This window comes from Myotis yumanensis, unplaced genomic scaffold (genome assembly GCF_028538775.1).
Source record: "Myotis yumanensis isolate MYYU_CA2020_CCGP unplaced genomic scaffold, mMyoYum1.0.hap1 SCAF_2, whole genome shotgun sequence".
In the NCBI taxonomy this organism is placed as follows: Eukaryota; Metazoa; Chordata; class Mammalia; order Chiroptera; family Vespertilionidae; genus Myotis; species Myotis yumanensis.
Genome location: NW_027223753.1, coordinates 109,205,858 through 109,227,234, shown reverse-complemented (window position 1 = coordinate 109,227,234; position 21,377 = coordinate 109,205,858). Strand labels below are relative to the sequence as shown.

General features: G+C 39.0%; 1 pseudogene; it reads left to right on the top strand.

The window, feature by feature from the left end:
- The first annotated feature begins 5,469 nt into the window (after window positions 1-5,469).
- Window positions 5,470-20,201, top strand: LOC139002539 (small ribosomal subunit protein uS15m-like; annotated as a pseudogene).
- The last annotated feature ends 1,176 nt before the right edge of the window (window positions 20,202-21,377 follow it).

Sequence of the window (21,377 nt, the reverse complement as noted above, 5' to 3'; positions counted from 1 at the left end):
AGGGCTAATGGACCTCCTGTGAGAGGGAGGTGCCAGTCAGACTCTGGGGAATGTTGAGGGGAGTGACCCTTGCCCCTGAGCCACACAACTCAGTCACTGACACCCCTTGAGTCTTCCCAGAACTCTACACCTTAGCCCAGGCAGCTGACTCCTCTGCAAGGCACAAGTTCCACAGGGTTGGGCTATAGTGTGGAGCAATTGCATTCCCTCAGGGTGATGCTGTATGGATTGGAGTGCTCCACCCAAGATGGCATCTCTGGTGAGTGAGAGGAACAAAGCACAAGTTTCCTGTCTGAAACTCTTCAGCTCTCTCCTCAAAACCACAAACCTCAGTCTCTCCTCACATGACTCTAGTCCCCTTTGCCCTCCTTCTATGGGAGCCCAGGGTGAGTTGCTGTTAACGGATTTTGTGTGTTGGCCCTTTAAGAGGGCATCTGTGTCTCTAGTGAACTCTGTTCTACCTTGCTGGTCAGAATCCCAACTAATTTTCACAGCCAGATGTTATGTGAGCACCTCTTCCCAGCTATGGTGTTGTGGGCTTGGCAGCCTAGCTTTGGGTAGAGACCCCACACTCTCAAGGGAACCTTTACAGCAAAATTATCCCTCCAGAATCTCAGCCATCACCCTGGGTGCTGGGCAAACCCTGTTCCTGTCTTCATCCTTCCTTTGTCTCAACATGGCTTCTTCTGTAAATCCTTGGCTGTAAGACTTCTCTTCAGTTAGTCTTCAGTTGGTTATTCAGTTTGATTGCTCTGTATTTTAGTTGTAATTCCAGTTTGGTTCTGAGAGGATGTGCGGGTAACATCTACTTACTTCGCCACCATCTTGGATCTTGTAGATCATTGATTGTTATTTATTTAATTATCAAACTTGGTTGTTGGTATATTTATTTAATTGAATAATATGCTAATTTGTAATTCAACAAATTAAAATAGATGAGCCATTAAGAAGACTGAGGCAGATGGGTATATACTGATAGAAAAAAATCTTCAAATGTATTGATAAATGAAAAATATCAAAGCACAATGCAAGTGTAGATTATTCTAAGATTTGTGCTTAAAAGAGGTGAAAGAGAGAGAAATTGATCACCAGTTACAGGAAATAAGTTATTTTAAGTGCTTAAGACCAAGTTTATTCCAACTTCAAAAATATAGCCCCTTCTCAATGACTGGTTCAAATTAGATGGTAAGTAAGTGCTTATGTGTGCTATGACTATCATCTCTATGATGTAATTTAGGCATTCATAACTAAAGTAAAAATAGTCATACACAAAATTAATAAATATTTTTTACAAATTCTTTTTTAATGAGTTCTGAAATTTTAAGCCAGCAAAGTACTGAAACAGTAAGAAAAGGATTTAATAAACTGCATCATACCCCCTTACTAAAATATTGTGTAACTATTAAAAATTAGTTTTAAAGACTACGTAGTAATAAATAAAATATTAAGGTAGGGAGAAGGGAAGATGGCTGCCAACGGGAAAGCAGACTGCAAGATAGTGTGTGAGTGAGAGAACGAAAGGAGAGGGTGTGGACATACAGAGAGTATAAATTTGTGGGTGAACAATAGCTATATTCCAGGGAACTGTTGGAGACTGCCAGATCGGGATCCCCTAACCAGGCAGCCTCCACTGCTGCTGAAATCTCTCCCAGAGTGGCAGGCTCTGCCGTGGAAACTTCTCCATCTTGAAGGGGAGTGTGGCTGTTATTGGAAGAGTATACATCCCGGGACCTTGCAACCACAGCACCCAGGGACCAGCTATGAACCCAAAAACACCAGATCTCAAGCAGCACGAATACATGGACTCAGATGAGCCCTGCTCCTCCTCAGGAAAAGGTCAGATTTTGCCTAGGTAAAGGTGAGGTTTGTAATCCAGGTTGGAGAGAGGTACACATTTGGGGGAAGTCTACGTCCCACAAAGCCATGCAGAGCTGGATGGTGGAGATTGCGAGTTCACACACTTACTCTGGCTCTTTTTTTTTTTTCTCTTTAAATCCTTGCTTTTGATTACTAAACCTAATACATAGGATCGCCCAATTGGGGACACTCATAGAGACTGCAGGGGAAAGTTGTTTTTGTGGAACCTGGGGATCAGAGCAGGGAGTAACAATCAGGGAACCAGCTCTGGGGCAGTCGATTCTCCCAAACCAGTATTAAGTGTGACAGGGAAAACAAAACCTAAATACTGGCTAGAGAGGACTTATAGCCCCGGAGGTCAATCCAGAAACACTGTCACCCAGGGCTCAATCACAAATTGACTCTTCTGTGAACACAAATAAAGGCAGTCTGGGAAACAAAGAAATACGGCCTGCTTTAAAATCAGGACTGTGGTTTACAGCACGGAGGAGCAGTGTATTGCAGGGAACTTCAATACTCTCCTAAACACCTGACAGGAAAAAGGTGTGCCAAACAGAAGAGTAGAGGAAGTGAAAGACCTTCACTACTGCACATTTTTATTTTTTCACCTTTTACTTAAGAAACTAATTTTTTTCTTTTTTCTCACTTGATTTTACCTTTTTAATTATTTTTTTTAATTAAATCTTTATTGTTCAGATTATTACATTTGTTCCTCTTTTTTCCCCTCATAACTCCCCTCATTCCAGCTCCCACCCCACCCTCCACCCTCACTCCCCACCCACTGTGTTCATCCATAGGTGCATGATTTTTGTCCAGTCACTTCCCGCATCTCCCACACCCCTTTTTCCCCCAAGAATAGTCAGTCTATTCCCTTTCTATGTCCCTGATTCTATTATAATCACCAGTTCATTCTGTACATCAGGTTATTTATTCACTTGATTCTTAGATTCATTTGTTGATAGATGCATGTTTGTTGTTCATAATTTGTATCTTTACCTTTTTCTTCTTCTTCCTCTTCTTAAAGGATACCTTTCAGCATTTCATATAATACTGGTTTGGCGGTGATGAACTCCTTTAGCTTTTCCTTATCTGTGAAGCTCTTTATCTTACCTTCAATTCTGAATGATAGCTTTGCTGGATAAAGTAATCTTGGTTGTAGGTTCTTGGTATTCAGCACTTTGAATATTTCTTGCCATTCCCTTCTGGCCTGCAAAGTTTCTGTTGAGAAATCAGCTGACAGTCATATGGGTATTCCCTTGTAGGTAATTGAGCCTCTTTCTCTTGCTGCTTTTAAGATTTTCTCTTTGTCTTTTGCTCTTGGCATTTTAATGATGATGTGTCTTGGTGTGGTCCTCTTTGGATTCCTTTTGTTTGGGGTTCTCTGCGCTTCTTGGACCTGTAAGTCCATTTCTTTCACCAGGTGGGGGAAGTTTTCTGCCATTATTTCTTGAAATAGGTTTTCAATATCTTGCTGTCTCTCATCTTCTGGCACTCCAATGACTCTGATATTAGACCGCTTAAAGCTGTCCCAGAGGCTCCTTACACTATCTTCACACTTTCGGATTCTTTTTTCATTTTGCTTTTCCAATTGGGTGTTTTTTGTCAAATCTTTGGTTTGATTATTGTACTCCTCTGGTCTGCTATTGGGTATAATAGTCTTTATTTCAGTCCGTGTATGCTTACTTTCTAATTTCTTTATCGTAGCATCGAGGGTCTCATTAGTTTTCGTGAGGCTCTGCACAAATTTATGGCAAGCCCTCAAAATTGCGATTCTTAGCTCCATATCCTCCATTTCTGTCATGTTTTTTTGTCTCCGCATCTTTTATGCTTTCTTGGTGCACCCCCTTGTGGTCTCTGTGCGCAGTCTTGTTCTAGCCAAGCCTTAATTGTTGTAGTTAACACTAGAGGGATTTGACCCTCAGGCCGACTGGCTATAGGAATCAGCTGTATGGAAAACATCTGCCTTCTGGGGAGGCGCTAATCCAGCCTTTGCCTGAGGCGATCGGCAAATGGCTGTGCGCAGGCTTTGGGCGGGGCGGGATCAACAGGGCGGGCGGAGGGAGCAGTTATGGCCACGCTCAGTCCCGTTCCCAGAGGCTCTGCTTCTCAGAACCCCGGCAGCCGCTGCAAACCTCGGAGAGAAAGCTGCCCTCAGGTTCCAACTGATGCCGGATAATCCCGCTTCTCCCTTTTGAGTCTGGGTCCCTAGAGACTCGCCCGGATCTGGAGCCCAGAGTCTGAGACTCACTCCCAACTGAAAACGACAACCGCGCCCTCAGCCACCAGCCCGCTTTCGCGCGCACCTCGGTACCTTTGTATTTTCCACACTGCGCCGCCTCTGAGCCTGGATTTGCTGTTCTCTTTCCTTCTAGTTGTAGAGTCTCTCTTCAGCCAGCCTTCCTGTGGTTCTGGGTGATGTCCGTTCAGTCTTTTAGTTGTATTTTTGAAATGGTTGTTTGCGGCAGCGGTCTCCGGTGTTTACCTACGTCGCCATCTTGGTCGACCCTCTACCTTTTTAATTATTATATTTTTATTTTCAATTAGTATTATTGCTACTACTATTGTAACCTTTTTTAAAGTGTCATTTTATTTTTTCTTTATTTTATTTTGGGAATAATGTTCTCCATTCTATTTTCATTTTTCCTTTAGCATCTTATTACTCTATCTCAAATTTACCTTTATGCCAACACTCCATCCCTCATGTTTCCCCTTTTGTTGTCCTGTGCTCTTACTCTATTCCTGCTTTAGATTTTCCCATTTCCTTCTTTTTACCACCTGTTAAAATTTTAAGAACTGGCTTAAAATTTCAGAACTCATTAAAATTCATCCTACTTATAAATCTAATTTCTGATCCCCTGCTCCAAGTCCATACACACCTCTCTCTTTGCCTTCTTCACTATCAAAAATTGTTTCCCCCTTTTTTTCTATTGTTGTTATTGGGGGGGGGGGGTTGTACTATATTTTTTGTTTTATTTTGATTTGTTTTGCCTTGCTTTCTCTCTGTCCTATTGTTCTTGTTTGCTTGATTGTTGATAGATTGGTTTTGGTTGTATTGCTTGTTTGTGAGATTGTTTCCTTTTTTTGTTTTGCTTTTGTCTTCATTTTTTGCTTCTGTTTTTCCTCTCCTGGCTTGTTATTAGTTGTTGTTTGTAGTTTGCATTCATCTCTGGGTGTTTTTTTTGTTTGCATTTTTTGATATTAGTTGTTGTTCTACTGGAGTTTTCTTCCCATATAAATAGTTGTTCCCACCTTCTTCTTTATTCTCTTTCTTCTCTCACTTACTTTTTTTCCTTTTCTTAATATCATTTTTGTACTTTTCTTTTCCTTTTCTTATCCTCCAATTCTTTTTTCTCGGGTGGTCACCTTTATTTGGGGTTATTAGTGTCATGAATACATTTGTGTTCAGTGCATTGTGTGTTGTGCCTTGTTGTGTTGTATTTTATGCCTTTAAATCCACGCAGGAGAGAGAGAGCTACATAACCAGACACCTAGAAAAGAGAGATCATGGGGAGACAAAGAAACAGCCCACAAATGAAAGAAAAGGAGGCTTCATCAGAAAAGGAAGTAAAAGAAAAGGAGGCAAGCAATAGGTCAGAGAAAGAATTCAGAAACATGGACATAACCTGGCTGAAAAGAATGGAAGACAAATTCAACAATATGTGTAAGAACCAAGAGGAAATGAAGAAGAACCAAGAAGAAATGAAAAATGACATTGCTGCTATAAAGACCTCAATAGAAAGCATCAACAGTAGACTAGAAGAAGCAGAGGACCACATCAGTGAGTTGGAAGACAAAGTAGGAAAAAATACCCAAGCAGAGCAGCATCTAAAAAAAAACCTTAAAAAAAAGGAGGAGAGCCTAAGGGAACTTTGGGACAACACAAAACAAAACAACATCCACATAATATGGGTGCCAGAGGGAGAGGAAACTGAGCAAGGAATAGACAACTTGTTTGAAGAAAACTTCCCTGATATAGGGAAGAAAAAACTCTCACAAATCCAAGAAGCTCACAGAGTCCCAAACAAAATGAACCCCAAAAGAACGATGCCAAGGCACATTATAATTAAATTGGCAAACACCTATGACAAAGTAAAAATCTTAAAAGCGGCCAGAGAGAGACAGAAAGTTACCTACAAAGGATCCCCCATCAGACTAGCGACTGATTTATCAACAGAAACACATCAGGCAGGAAGGGAATGGAATGAAATATACAAAGTCATGCAAAGGAAGGGTCTGAATCCAAGAATACTGTACCCAGCGAGGCTAATAATCAAAACTGAGGGTGAAATCAGAAGCTTCACAGACAAAAAAAAAAAAAGAACTAAGGGGTTTATTACCACCAAACTAGCAATGCAAGAAATGCTAAAGGGTCCGCTGTAAAAAGAAAAAATAGGATATGAAGAAGGAACACAGGCGTAAAGAATGAAAATGGTGACAAACAAGTACCTTCAATAATAACTTTAAATGTTAATGCATTAAATGCCCCAATCAAAAGACATAGGGTAGCTGAGTGGATAAGAAAACATGACCCATATATCTGCTGTCTACAAGAAACCAACCTCAGAAAAAAAGACTCACACAGACTGACAGTGAAGGGATGGAAAAAGATTTTTCAGGTGAATGGAAATGAAAAAAAAACTGGGGTAGCAATACTTATATCTGACAAATTAGATCTCAAAGTGAAGGACATAACAAGAGATAAGGAAGGCCACTTCATAATACTAAAGGGAGCAATCCAACAAGAAAATATCACTCTGGTAAACATTTACGCACCCAGTACAGGAGCACCCAAATACATAAAAAAAACTTTTGGAGGATATCAAGAGAGATTGATAGCAATACAGTCATAGTAGGGGACTTTAATATCCCACTATCACTGTTGGACAAATGCTCTAAAGTTTACAAAAAATCAGCAAAGAAACATCAATCCTAAATGATGCACTAGATCAGATGGAATTAATTGACATCTTCAGAACATTTCACCCCAAAGCCACAGAATATACATGCTTCTCAAGTGCCCATGGGTCATTTTCAAAGATAGACCATATATTGGGTAACAGGCAAAGTCTCTTCAAACTCAAGAAGATAGATATCATATCAAGCACCATCTCAGACCACAATGGCATAAAACTAGAAATCAACTTCAATAAAAACAATGAAAAAAATCCAACACCTGGAGGCTAAATAGCATGCTATTAAACAATGACTGCATTATGAGAGAGATAAAAGAAGAAATAAAAAGCATCATGGCAACAAATGACAATGAAAACACAACAATCCAAAATCTATGGGACACCGTGAAAGCAGACATGAGAGGGAAGTTCATAGCTCTATAGGCCTGCCGCAAAAAAACAAGAAACAATGGTAATAAATTATCTAACCCTACAACTCAAAGAGTTAGAAAGAGAGCAACAAGAAAAGCCCAGCATAAGCAGAAGGATGGAAATAATAATGATCAGAGTGGAGAGAAATAACATAGAGACCAAAAAAAAAAAAAAGATCAACAAAACCAAGATCTCATTCTTTGAAAAGATAAACAAGATTGATGAACCTCTAACCAGGCTCACCAAGAAGCAAAGAGAGAAGACCCAAATAAACAAAATCAGAAATGAAAGAACTGAAATAACAACCGATCCCACAAAAATACAAATGATTATGAAAAAATACTGTGAACAACTCTATTCCAACAAAATGGACAAACTAATAATATGGACATATTCTTAGAAAAATACAAGCTCTCAAAACTCAACCAAGAAGAGTGAAAAACATAAATAGGTTGATAACTACCGAATAAATTGAAACAGTGATCAAAAACCTTCCAGCAAACGAAAGTCCTGGTCCGTATGGCTTTACAGGGGAGTTCTACCAAGTATTCAAAGGAGAATTAAAACCTATCCTACTCAGACTATTCCAAAAAATTCAATAGGAAGGCACACTTTCAAGCTGTTTCTATGAAGCCAGCATTACCCTAATCCCAAAACCATAAAAAGACCCCACAAAAAAAGAGAACTACAGGATAATATCCTTGATGAACATAGATGCTAAAATCCTCAACAAAATCCTAGCAAATCAGATTCAGAAATACATTAGAAAGATCATACACCATGACCAAGTATGATTTATTCCAGGGATGCAAGGATGGTTCAATATCCACAAATCAATAAATGTGATGCATCCCATAAACAAACTGAGAGACAAAAATCACATAATCATGTCACTTGAGGCAGATAAAGCATTTGACAAAATCCAAAACCCTTTCTAGATAAAAACTTTCAGCAGAGTGGGAATAGAGGGATCATACCTCAACATAATAAAAGCCCTATATGACAAACTTACAGCCAACATCATAGTCAATGGGCAAAAACTAAATCCATTTCCCCTAAGAATGGGAACAAGAAAAGGATGCCCACTTTTACCACTCTTGTTCATCATAGTACTATAAGTACTAGCCATAGCGATCAGACAAGAAGAAAAAATAAAAGGCATCCAAATTGGAAAAGAAGAAGTGAAACTGTCCTTATTTACAGATGACATGATATTATACATAGAAAACCCCAAAGACTCCATCAAAAAACTACTAGACCTAATAAATAAATTTGGCAATGTAGCAGGATACAAAATTAACACCCAGAAATCTATGGCCTTTTTATACACCAATAATGAACTCACAGAAAGAGAAAAGAAAAAAAAAATCCCATTTACCATTGTGCAAAAAATTAAGATATTCAGGAATAAACTTAACCACATAAGTAAAAGACCTGTACTCGGAAAATTACAGGACATTGTAAAAAGAGATAGAGGAAGACATAAACAAATGGAAGAACGTACCATATTCATGGATTGGTAGAATCAACATCATTAAAATGTCCATACTACCCAAAGCAATCTATAGATTCAATGCAATACCTATTAAAATACCAATGACATATTTCAAAAATCTAGAAAAAAATCTCCAAAAATACATCTGGAATAAGAAAAAGACTCCAAATAGCCACAACGATCCTGAGAAAGAAGAACAAAGTTGGAGGGATCACAATACCAGACATCAAACTATATTACCAAGCCACGGTTCTCAAAACTGCCTGGTACTGGCACAAGAACAGACATATAAACCAATGGAACAGAATAGAGAACATAGAAATTGACCCAAGCCATTATACTCAATTAATATTCAACAAAGGAGGCAAGAGCACACAATGGAGTCAAAACAGCCTCCTTAATAAATGGAACTGGGAAATTTGTCAGACACATGCAAAAAAATGAAAATAGATCACCAACTTACACCATACACAAAAGCAAACTCAAAATGGCTAAAGGACTTGAATGTAAGACGGGAAACCATAAAAATCCTACAAGACTCCATAGGCAGCAAAATTGCAGACATATGTCATAGCAATATCTTTACCGATACTGCTCCTAGGGCAATGGAAACCAAAAAGAAAATAAAAACATGGGACTTCATCAAAATAAAAATCTTCTGCACAGCAAAAGAAACCATCAACAAAACAACAAGAAAGCCCACTGCATGGGAGAACATATATGCCAATGTTATCTCCGATAAGGGTTTAATCTCCAACATTTACAGGGAATTCATACAACTCAACAAAAGGAAGATAAACAATCCAATCAAAAAATCGGCAAAGAACCTAAATAGAATCTCTTTGAAAGAGGACACTCAGAAAGCCAAGAGACACATGAAAACATGCTCAAAGTCACTAATCTTCCAAAAGATGCAAATCAAAATTACAATGAGGAACCACTTCACACCTGTTAGAACGGCTATCATCAACAAATCAACAAATGACAAGTGCTGGAGAGGATGCAGAGAAAAAGGAACCCTCCTTCACTGCTGGTGGGAATGAAGACTGGTGCAGCCATTGTGGAAAACATTATGGCGTTTCCTCAAAAATTTAAAAATGGAACTGCCATTTGACCCAGTAATACCACTTCTAGGAATATATCCCAAGAAAACAGAAACACCAATCAGAAAGGATATATGCACCATGTCCATAGCAGCACAATTTACAATAGCCAAGATTTGGAAATAGTCTTAATGCCCATCGACAGATGAGTGGATTAGAAAACTATGGTACATCTACATAATGGAATACTACACTGCTATAAAAAAGAAGGAATTCTTACCATTTGCAGCAGCATGGATGGAACTAGAGAGCATTATGCTAAGTGAAATAAGCCAGGAAGTGAAAGTAAAACACCACATGATCTCACTCATTTATGGATAATAAAGAACATTAAAACCTGATGAACAAAAAGATAGATACAGAGGCAGAGACGCATCGAACAGACTGTCAAATTACAGTGGGAAGCCTGGGGAGTATTGGGGTGGGAGGAGGTAAGAGATCCACCGAAGGACTTGTATGCATGCATATAAGCATAACCAATGGACACAAGACATTGGGGGGCCGAGGGGTGAGGGCTTGTGCCGGTGGGTAGTGGAGGCCAGGGGAAGGTCAATGGGGAAAAAAAGGAGACATATTTACTGCTATCTGTAATATTTTAAAGAATAAAATAAAAAGAAATAAAATAAAATACTAAGTAAGGAACTTAAATGAAAAATGAAGTATCCAAAAATGTGTACATATATATTGACTAGAAGATAGTGACAAGAATTTTCATAGCAACATTATTTGTAATCACCAAAACCTACTTATGTGTTCATTCTACTATTGATAGAAAAGAGAAATGTCCTATGGCACCATCACATTTTTATTGTAATAATTTTCATAAGAAATATTTAATTGCCAACCTTTCAAGCACAAAATAATTAGAAATCATTTCAATTGGTATTCATATGGAATAATAATAACAGCCATTTAAAAAGTCTTAAAACTGTCATAATACTTAAAAACTGCAATACAATTACACAACATAGTTTGAGCACACATCTGTTGTCTGCAGTGGAGGAAGGGACATGTCAGCACATAATATAGGTGTGTCTTTTCCCAGTAATTCATGCAGAGGTCTTTGCTACACTCTAGAAAACAGTACTTCAATTAGAGAGCAGCCTTTAGCATCAGACTTGAGTTGAGCCACCAACTGCCAGAACCTATCTGAAATAGCAGGGAAAGTGATATGGAAAGCCCTGGTTAGGGACAGTGCCAGCAAACAATGGGGAAGATATCTACAGAACAACAGGACCCAGAGATGGCACTCAGAGCCACAGGAAAAGAGGCTGAGAGCTGCTAAATTGGTATAATGGTTGCACCAAGGTGAATGCATAAAAGTAACAAATCATGATATCTCATTATAGTGTCAGCCCTCAATCAGCATGACTGACTGACACAAGCTAAAAATGAAACCAATTTTAAAAATCACCATTGCCGACAGTTTGGAAGACCAAGATGGCGGCATAGGTAAACACCGGAAACTGCTGCCGCAAACAACCACTTCAAAAATACAACTAAAAGACTGAACGGACATCACCCAGAACCACAGGAAGGCTGGCTGAGGAGAGACTCTTCAACTAGAAGGAAAGAGAACAGCATACCGAGGCTCAGAGGAGGCGCAGTGTGGAAAATACAAAGGTGCGGAGGTGCGCGCGCAGGGCGGGCTGGTGGCTGAGGGCGCGGCTGTCGTTTTCAGTTGGGAGTGAGTCTCAGACTCTGGGCTACAGATCCAGGCGAGTCTCTAGAGACTCAGACTCAGACGGGAGAAGTGGGATTGTCCGGCATCAGTTGGAATCTGAGGGCAGCTTTCTCTCCGAGGTTTGCAGCGGCTGCCGGGGTTCTGAGTAGCAGAGCCTCTGGGAACAGGACTGAGAGCAGCCATAACTGCTCCCTCTGCCCGCCCTGTTGAGCCCGCCCCGGCCAAGCTCTGCGCAGAGCCATTTGCCGGATCGCCTCAGGCAAAGGCTAGATTAGCACCTCCCCAGAGGACAGAAGTTTTCCCACAGCTGCTTCTCACAGCCAGTCGGCCTGGTGGTCAAATCCCTCTAGTATTAACTACAACAATCAAGGCTTAACTAGAACAAGACTGCGCACAAAGACCACAAGGGGGTGCACCAAGAAAGCATAAAAAAATGCGGTGACAAAAAAACATGACAGAAATGGAGGATATAGACCTAAAAAACGCAATTTTGAGGGCTTGCAATAAACTTGAGGAGAGCCTCACAAAAACTAATGAGACCCTCGATGCTATGATAAAGAAACAACTAGAAATTAAGCATAAACGGACTGAAATAAAGAATATTATACCCAATAGCAGACCAGAGGAGCACAAGAATCAAGTCAAAGATTTGAAATGCGAAGAAGCAAAAAACACCCAACCGGAAAAGCAAAATGAAAAAAGAATCCGAAAACACTAAGATAGTGTAAGGAACCTCTGGGACAGCTTCAAGCACACTAATATCAGAATTATTGGGGTGCCAGAAGATGAGAGACAGCAAGATATTGAAAACCTATTTGAAGAAATAATGGCAGAAAACTCCCCCCACCTGGTGAAAGAAATGGACTTACAGGTCCAAGAAGTGCAGAGAACCCCAAACAAAAGGAATCCAAAGAGGACCACACCAAGACACATCATAATTAAAATGCCAAGAGCAAAAGACAAAGAGAGAATCTTAAAAGCAGCAAGAGAAAGAGACTCAATTACCTACAAAGGAATACCCATACGACTGTCAGCTGATTTCTCAACAGAAACTTTGCAGGCCAGAAGGGAATGGCAAGAAATATTCAAAGTGATGAATACCAAGAACCTACAACCAAGAGTAGTTTATCCAGCAAAGCTATCATTCAGAATTGAAGGTCAGATAAAGAGCTTCACAGATAAGGAAAAGCTAAAGGAGTTCATCACTACTAAACCAGTAATATATGAAATGCTGAAAGGTATCCTTTAAGAAGAGGAAGAAGAAGAAAAAGGTAAAGATACAAATTGCGAACAACAAACATGCATCTATCAACAAGTAAATCTAAGAATCAAGTGAATAAATAATCTGATGTACAGAATGAACTGGTGATTATAATGAATCAGGGACATAGAAAGGGAATGGACTGACTATTCTTGGGGGGGAAAGGGGAATGGGAGATGCGGGAAGAGACTGGACAAAAATCGTGCACCTATGGATGAGGACAGTGGGTGGGGAGTGAGGGCGGAGGGTGGGGCGGGAACTGGGAGGAGGGGAGTTATGGGGGGGGGCGGGGGAAAGAGGAACAAATGTAATCTGAACAATAAAGATTTAATAAAAATAAATAAATAAATAAATTTTTTAAAAAATCACCATTGCCTTGGTCTCTGACTCTTCAGAGTGGTAGGTGCTTATGGAAGGGACAGCCATGGCCTTTGTCAGTCTCAATTACTTCAAATAATAAAGTGTAACTTAACAAGTAGATAAAATAGTTTGGAGAGATTCCCAAATAGTGTTGGAGTAAATGGAAGATACACTGACACTCTCCCAGGACTAAACTGGAAATACAATTAAAATACAGAAAAATGACCCTGAAAAATCAACAGAAGACTAGCTGGAAAGAATGCTGATAACAAAGGACAGAAAGTAGAGATTGCATAGAGACTGGTAGGAAGTATGGAGACACAAATGGGCTGGCTGGGCTACCACAGACAGCAGCTGAAGTTCCAGAGGGTATCTCAGCTGTGGAGGATTCCCACTGAGAACTCTGCGGTATAAACCCTAAGCTGAGCTCCCCAGCCAACAGCACCAGAACTGAGAAAAGTGCCCACATAACACCTGGCTGTGAAAAGCAGCAGGGTTACTATCTGTCACCAAGAGACACCTGGAAATGCAGGCACCCTCTTAAAGAGCCAATGAACAAAATTTCACGTGCAGCCTTGGACTCTGGCAGGGTGGACTGGAGCTGTGTGAGGAGAGTCCAGGGTTGGGGGCTCTGGGGTTGGAGCTCAGAGGACAGCCATCCCATTTTCCTGTCCTGAAACATTCCTTCACACTACTGAGGACATCTTTCTCTGGTCCAACTTTGCTATCCAGGTGGTTTTTGCATGGGGGAAAGGCAGTTGCCCCACCCTATTGGAAGAACTCTCACCACACCTTGTGGGTGAATAGCCTGAGGCTAATCAAGTGTAAGTGTCAACTGAACTAAAGGCAGAGGTGGGTCTCTGGAGGATATGAGTCTTTACCTGATCTACTTCTAGGTCCAGGGCTAGGAAAATCAGACCTTGGTGCATAAATTATTCCTTTCCAAAGGAACCCAGACCCAGTAGAGGGAGCCAAAAGCTGTGGCTGGTGATAGCTCCAAAGATGGTACTCAGGGCCAGTTACAAACAACAGCATCTAGCATTGTCCTAGAGATTGGAAGTCATACCAGATGTACCTAATACATAGACACAAACTAAAACAGGCAGCCAAAATGGGAAGACAAAAAAAAAAAAAAAGCCCCAAATGAAAAAACACAAGAGAATTCTCCAGGAGAAGAGCTAAATGAAATGGAGCTAAGAAATGATCATATATAGAGTTCAAAATAATGATGGCAAAGACGCTCAACAGAAAATATATAGCAACTATGAAAAAAGTCTAGTCAGAAATAATGACATAGCACTAATAAAGAACACATTGGAAGGAATACACAACAGATTAGGGGAAGCCTAGGAACAGATCAGTGAATTAGAAGACAGGGTAGAAAAAAATCACTCCACTAGAGAACCAAAAAGAAGAAAAAAAATTAAAAAACAAGAACACAGCTTAAGGGAGCTCTGGGGCAACATAAAACATAACAATATTCACGTCATAGGAGTGCCAGAAGATGAAAAATATGAGCAAGGAATAGAGAACCTGCTTGAAGAAATGATGGCAGAAAACTTCTCTAACCTGGTGAAGGAAAAAGTCACACAAGTAAGTTCAGAAGGCACAGAGAGTACCAAACAAGAAGGAACCAAACAGACCCATGCACAGACCACATCGTAAATAAAATGCCAAAAACTTAAGACAAAAACAGAATCTTAAAGGCAGCAAGAGAAAAGCAAACTGTTACCTAAAAGGAGCTTCCATACGGCTGACATCTGATTTCTCATCAGAAACTCTGAAGGCCAGAAGGGAATGGCATGAAGTATTCAAGGTAATGAAAAGCAAGGACCTGTAACCAAACCTACTCTATCCAGTAAGGCTTTCATTCAAAATGAAATGTGAAATAAAAAGCTTCCCAGACAAAAAAGGCTAAAGGAGTTTATCACCAGCAAACTAGCACTGCAAAAAAAAAAAAAAAAAAAAAAATGCTAAAGCGACTGCTGAAATGAGAAGAAGAAATAGAGAGAAACATAGGCATAAAGAATTAAAATGGCAATAAATAAGTGCCTACCAATAATAATCTTAAATGTAAATAGATTAAATGTTCCAATCAAAAGACATAGGGTAGTTGAATAGATAAAAACCATGACCCAATTATATGCTATGTACAGGAAACCCATCTCAGAACAAAAGACTCAGACAGGATGAGAGTGAAGGGATGGAAAAATTTTTCCCTGCAAATAATTTTTTTTTAAAAGCTGGAGTAGCAATGCTCATATCTGACAAAATAGACTTCAAAATTAAGAATATCACAAGAGACAATAAAGGTCACTATATAATACTAAAGGGATTGATACAGCAAGAGGATATAACCCTGGTTAACATATATGCAGCCAATATAGGAGCACCTAAATATATTTAAAAACGTCTAGAGAACTTTAAGGGAGAGATCCTCAGAAATGCAATCATAGTAGGGGACTTTAACATCCTGCAGTCTTCACTGGATAGAACTTCCAGACAAAAAATTAAAAAAGGAAACATTGACTCTAAAAGACACACTGGAACAGATGGATTTAATTCAAATTTATGAGACATTTCACCCAGAAGATACAGGAGAGTGGACCCAAAGGTTTTTGAGTGTGTGATTATGTATGGGTTTGTTTTTGGTGTGTGTGTACGTGAGTGGATTTTTTTTTATTGTTTGTTTTTCTCCATTTTTTCTTTCATCTTTTTTTTCTGGCCTATCTCTAATTTCTCTCTTCCCTTTGATTCTATTCTACTTGGTCTGTTCTCATTGATATTATTTATTTTTCTTACTTTATTTTGTTTTTCCATTTTTTCATTTTATTTTTCCTATCTATATCTTAATATACCCATTATTACTATGTTTTAAATTCATTATTATTTTATTTGTTTTCTGTTTCCTTTTCTTTTCTCATACTATACTAGTTCTTTTAGCTTCCTCCTTGCTTCCATATACCCATTTTATCATCTTACTCTTTCTACCTTTTTCTTACATCCCCTCTAAGTCTTTGCTCACGTGTCTTTTAGTATTCTTTTTATTTTTTTCTTTGCTTTTCTTTCTCTTCTTTGTCCTTCTTAATCATTTCTGTTGTTGCATTGAGTAGCTTCATTTTTGTGTTGTTTTTTGTTTTATCTTGCTGTGTCTTATTCTGTTCTGTCAGCACCTCTATAACAGTTGGCACAACAACATTGGGGTTGAACCTCACTGGCAGTAAGTCAGAGGGGAGATCCCTCCCAACCATGGGACATCAACAGCCAGGTCCCAATTCAAACAGGAGAGCCCAAATAATGCACACAAGGGGCATTCCTAGAGCATTCAGCTTAGGTGAACAAAGAGACTGCACCACTCAACCCCTCAAGACACTTTCCACATAAGGCTATCCCACAAAGACTGGAAGGTATAGCAATTCTATCTAATACAAAGAAGCAAGTACAAAAAAAGTTACAATGTATAGAGAAAGAAACAATCCCCAAATGAATGAAAAGAAGGAATCTCCAGAAAAAGAACTAAATGGAGGAAAGCAATTGATCAGAAAAAGAGTTAAAGTAATGGTTATAAACGGGCTTAAGGAGCTTAATGAAAAATACAAGGAACTCAGTGGGAACTATAGCAGCATGAAAAAAAAATATATAAACCATTAACCATAACAAGACAGAAATGAAGAATAACATATCTGACATCAAGACCACACTGGACAGAATCAAAAGTAGATTGCATGACGCAGAGGATTGAATCTGCAGTGTGGAAGACAAGTGGAAATAAATATCCATTTAGAGCAGCAAAAAGAAAAAAAGAATTAAAAAGCAGAAAGATAGTTTAAGGGAGCTCTGGGACAACATAAAAAGTAACAATATTCACATCATACAAGAGCCAGAAGATGAAAAAAGTGAGTAAGAAACAGCAAACCTGTTTAAAGAAATAGTGACAGAAAATTTCCCCAACAAGGTGAATAAAAATGCCACACAAGTTAAGGCACCACAGAGAGTCCCAATCAAGATGAACCCAATGAGAGCCACACCTAGACACATCATAATTTAAATAGCAAATGTTAAAGACAAAAAATCTTAAAAGAAAAGCCCAGAGGAAGTAGAAGGAAGGAAATAATAAAGATCAGAGAGGAAATAAATGACAAAACGGGGGGGAGGGGGGACAGGACAAAACATCAATGATTCCAAGAGCTGGTTAGTTGAAAAGGTAGATGAGGTTGATGAATCCCTAGCCAGTCTTATCAAGAAAAAACAAACAAACTAAAAGGCCTACATAACCTGCTCGGAAAGTCCATGGCAAGGCCGCCTGCCAGTGTTGGAAGACACCAGGATGAGAGAAGTGTGGAGGGTGCTGAGTTCCATTTGGACCCAAGACCTGGAACTTTGGCTGCTGAGTGGAGGGTGTTCTGGCTTCCATCTGACCCCCATGACCTCCCTTCCCCTCCCTACAGTCTCATTCTCCAGGCTAGCTGTGGATATGCCATCCATAAACCAGTTCCGCACAGCCAAGAAGCTGATCCGCCCCCTTCCACACTCATCAAAAATTACCAGAATGTCCCTAGAACAGAGCAAGTTAATGATGTCGTGAAAAGACTATTTCTGCATCAATTGATATGATCATGTGAATTTTATCTTTCAATTTGTTCATGTGATGTATCATGTTTGTTGATTTGCAGATATTGCACCAGCCATGCATCTCCAGAATAAATCCCATTTGGTCAAGGTGTATGATCTTTTCAATGTATTCCTAGATGCGATTTGCTAATATTTTGTTGAGAATTTTAACATCTGTGTGCATCAGGAATATTGGCCTGTAACTCTGTTTCTTTGTAGTGTCTTTATCTGGTTTGGGGATTAGGGTAATACTGGCTCCATAGAAAGAATTTCGAAGTGTTCCACCTGCTCATATATTTTGGAATAGTCTGAAAAGGATTAGTGTTAGTTCTTCTTTAAATGTTTGGCAAAATTCCCCTGTGAAGCCATCTGGACTAGGGCTTTGGTTTGTGGAAGTGTTTTTTTTTTTGTTGTTGTTTGTTTGTTTTTTTATTTCTGCTTCAATTTCATCAGTTGTTACTGGCCTGTTAAAATACAAACAGCATATTTCACAGACCTAAAACAAACTCTCCAAAAATGTATATGTAAGAGAAAAGATCCTGAATAGTCTCAGCAATCCTGAGAAATAAGAACAAAGTTGGGAGAGATCACAATACCAGATATCAGGCTATATTACAAAGCCACTGTTCTCAAAACTGCCTGGCACAAGAACAGACATATAGACAAATGGAATAGAACAGAGAATCCAGAAATTGACCCAAGCTATTATGTTCCATTAATATTTGAAAAAGAAGGCAAGAGCATATAATGAAGACAGTCACTTAAATAAATGGTGTTGGAAAAATTGGATGAACACATACAAAAAAAAAAAAGGAAAGAAAGTAGACCATCAAATTACACCAGACAAAAAAATAAACTCAAAATAGATAAAAGACTTAAATGTAAAATGGGAAAACATAAAAATCTTAGAAGAATCCATAGGCAGCAAAATCTCAGACATATGCCAGGGCAATTGCTTCACTGATACTGCTCCTAGAACAATGGAAACTAAAGTGAAAATAAAAACATGGGACTACATCAAAATAAAAAGCTGCTACACAAAGAAGAAACCATCAACAAAACAAGAAAGCCCACTGCATGGGAGAACATATTTGCCAATGTTATCACCGATAAGGGTTTAATCTCCAAAATTTATCGGGAACTCATACAACTTAACAAAAGGAAGATAAACAACCCAATCAAAAAATGGGCAATGGATCTAAACAGATACTTTTTGAAAGTAGACATATAGAAGGCCATGAGGCTTATGAAAAAATGCTCAAAGTCACTAATCATCTGAGAGATGCAAATCAAAACGTCAATGAGATAGCACCTCAAACCTCTCAGAATGGCTATCATCAACAAATCAACAAAGGAAAAGTGTTGGTGAGGATGTGGAGAAAAAGGAACCCTCGTACACTGCTGGTGGGAATGCAGACTGGTGCAGCTACTGTGGAAAACAGTATGAAGTTTCCTCAAAAAACTAAAAATGGAACTCCCATTTGACCCAGTAATCCCACTTCTAGGAATATATACCAAGAAACCAGAAACTCCAATCAGAAAGAATATATGCACACCTATGTTCAAGCAGTACAAATTACAATAGCTAAGATTTGGAAACAGCCTAAGTACCAATCAGCAGATAAGCGAATAAAAAACTGTGGCACATCTACACAATGGAATACTATGCTGCTGCAAATAAGAAAGAACTCTTACCATTTGCAACAGCATGGATGTACCTGGAGAGCATTATGCTAAGTGAAATAAGCCAGTCTGAGAAAGATAAGTATCACATGATCTCACTCATTTGTGGATATAATGAACAACATAAACTGATGAACAAAAATTGATCCAGAGACATAGAAGCATCGAACACACCAATAAACCACAGAGGGAAGGCAGGAGAGGGGTGGGAGGGGGATAAGATATCAACCAAATGACTTATATGCATGCATATAAGTATAACCAATGGACACAGACCCTAGTGGGGTGCAGGCCTGTGCTGGGGGTGGGAATGGGCAGGGAGAGGTCAATGGGGTGAAAAGGAGACATATGAAATATTTTCAACAACAAATAATTTTTTAAAAACAAAAGACTCTTGTCTTTTGAAGTGGGGAACCCTAAGAAGAAGCTAAAAATCAAGAAAGAACAATTGATGAGCAAGGTTATGGTAAACCTTGTGGACTCCAGCTCCCTGGAGGCTTGAATTGTTGCCTTGACTGTCAAGATCTGAAATTATGCAGAAACATCGAAAGGACAAAGCTCTCAAGTGCTATCTGCTGATGAGCATTCACCAGAGGAAAATGATGCTCAAAAACCTCCATAAGACCAACTACAATGTCTTTGAGAAGGCATGCAAGAACCGGGGATGAGTACACCTTTTTCCCTCTTTACTATGGAAGCCCACCGCCACTGGCTCACCTAGAAGGCTCTGTGCATTTGGAATTACCAGGAGGTTCAAAAGCTGAAGAAGCAAAAAAGGGCCATATAAGCAGCATCAGCAGCAGCTGGGAAACAAGCAAGATGAATACAGAAAGCTCTTCCAAAGATGAACTAGAGGCAATCAAGGAAACACAATGAATTTGGGTAAAGTTTAAAAACAAAATAAGAAACATAGAAAAAGGACCAAAATAAAATCAGAAATGAAAGAGGTGAAGTAGCAACTGACATCACAGAAATACAAAGGATTGTAAGCAATACTATGAACAACTATAAGCAAAAAACTGGACAACCTGATAGAAATGGACAAATTCCTAGAAACATACAATCATTCAAAACTCAATGAGAAACAATCAAAAACACTGAGTAGGTTAATAACAACTGATGAAATTGAAGTAGTAATCAAAAAAAATCCCAGCAAACAGTATTCCTGGTCTGGACACTTTTACAAGGGAGTTTCACCAAACATTCAAAGAACTAAAACCTATCCTCCTCAAACTATTCTGAAAGGTTTAAGAGAAAGGAATCCTTCCAAGCTCTGTCTATGAAGCCAGTATTACCCTAATCCAAAAAGCAGATAAAGACACTACAAAGGAAAAAAAAATATGGGCCCATATCCATGATGAACATAGATGCTAAAGTACTCATCAAAATATTAGCAAATCACATCCAGCAATATTATAAAAAGATCATACACCATGACAAAATAAGATTTTTGGGGGGGATGCAAGGCTGGTATAATATTAGCAAATCAGTAAATGTGATACATCACATAATCAAATCAAAAGTTAAAAAATCACATGATATCAATAGATGCAGGAAAAACATTCAACAAAATCCAGCACCCCTTTTTTGTTAAAAACTCTCAGAAACGGAGGAATGGGGGGAATAAAGGCCATATATGAAAACCTACAGCCAACATCATACTCAATAGCCAAAGCTAAAACCATTTCCCTTAAGAACAGGAACAAGACAAGCATGTCTGCTTTCACCACTCTTATTCAACCTAGTACTGGAAGTCCTAGCCATAGCAATCGAACAAGAAGAAGAGATAAAAGGCATCCACATTGGAAAGAAGGAAGTAAAACTGCCATTATTCATAGATGACATGATCTTGTACATAGAAAACCCTAAAGATCCCACCAGGAACTACTAGACTTAATAAATGAATTTAGCAAGGTAGCCTGATGCAAAATCAACACCTAGAAATAGATGGCATTTTTATACACCAATAATGAATTCTCAGAAAGAGAAACTAAAAATA